This window comes from Danio rerio, chromosome 23 (genome assembly GCF_052040795.2).
Source record: "Danio rerio strain M-AB ecotype USA chromosome 23, GRCz13ab, whole genome shotgun sequence".
NCBI classification, from domain to species: Eukaryota; Metazoa; Chordata; class Actinopteri; order Cypriniformes; family Danionidae; genus Danio; species Danio rerio.
Window position 1 is genome coordinate 20605695 of NC_141043.1, and position 1353 is coordinate 20607047.

Genomic DNA, 1353 nt, shown 5'->3' on the forward strand with positions numbered 1-1353 from the left:
TTACTTGTGTAAGCTCAATGTTTTTGTGTTCTTTTGAGAATAGTTTCTGAAATTTGGAAACAAATTGCTTGTTTCCTTTTGTGTTGGATTGATTGAATCATTTAGGACCTTTTCTGAGTGGCTCATATGGACCAAGATGTTGCACAATGAAATGAATGTACAATGGTGATAAAGCTTTATCATATAAAGACCAGACCCTGAATGTTACATCCAACAGGGGACTGATTTGACCAAAAGATTTCTATTATCTTGAATATTTATGGCATAATGTACATTAAAGGTAAAATTCACCTAAAAATGAAATCTGACATTATTTATTCTCCTTTAACTTGTTCTAAACATATGAGCGTTTCTTTCTTCTGTTGTACACAAAAGACGATATTTTGAAGAATGTTACTTGCTTGAAGCCATTGACTTTCATAGTAAATTTCTTTCCTACTATAGAAGTCAATGGGTGCCAGCATTGTTCAAAATATCTTCTTTTGTGTTCAACCAAATATGTTTAAAACCATACAAGGGAGAATAAATGGTGAGGTCATTTTCATTTTTGGGTGAACTGACCCTTTAAATAAAAAACTAAAGCATATTTTTAAGTGTAATTGTTGAAAGGGTCACAAAACTACTCCTGTTCCTCAGCGGTCACTGCTTTGAGGAGTAAAATAAAATGTTACTGTTGAGTTACTTTAAAGAAATGAAGGAATAGCAATAGAAAGGCTTTGAATGCTTTTTCAATGTGCAGTCAAATATGCAACACATTTCCACTGTTCACACAGGCCTATGTATGAAAGAAAAGATCATAGCAGATTAGCAAACAGAGAAAGAGACACTTGAATAATTATCGTTTCACTGTTTCATTGCAAGGGACTCAATTGTATTTTTCCAGTATTTAAAATCATAGATATATATGTGTTCACAAAAATAATTTGTGATTTAAATATTATTTTATACATAGATAGCACTGTGTGTAATGCATACATATATATATTGTAGAGAATACTTTTATATTTATTGATTTTTATTTGATTTGATTAGAGGTTAGAATCTGAAATGCTTATATGATCATTGCTTATGTATTTTGTTTGTGTTCCGGCTGATGCAGCTTTACAGAATTGTCATCTCTTGTGTCTGTTGCTGTTTAATTTAATGTCTTTAATTTGAATTTTGACTGTTCTGCATAACTGGATTATGATTGTGGGGTTTTCTCCATCATCACAGCTGACAATATCCTACAATAGAGTAGCGATGAAGAAACTTTGCATATTTATTACGCTCCTGGCATTCCTTATCAAACTTATCTCATGTACCAATAGGAAATATAATAGATGAGCTGTGAATTTATCCTGGGTTGAGGAC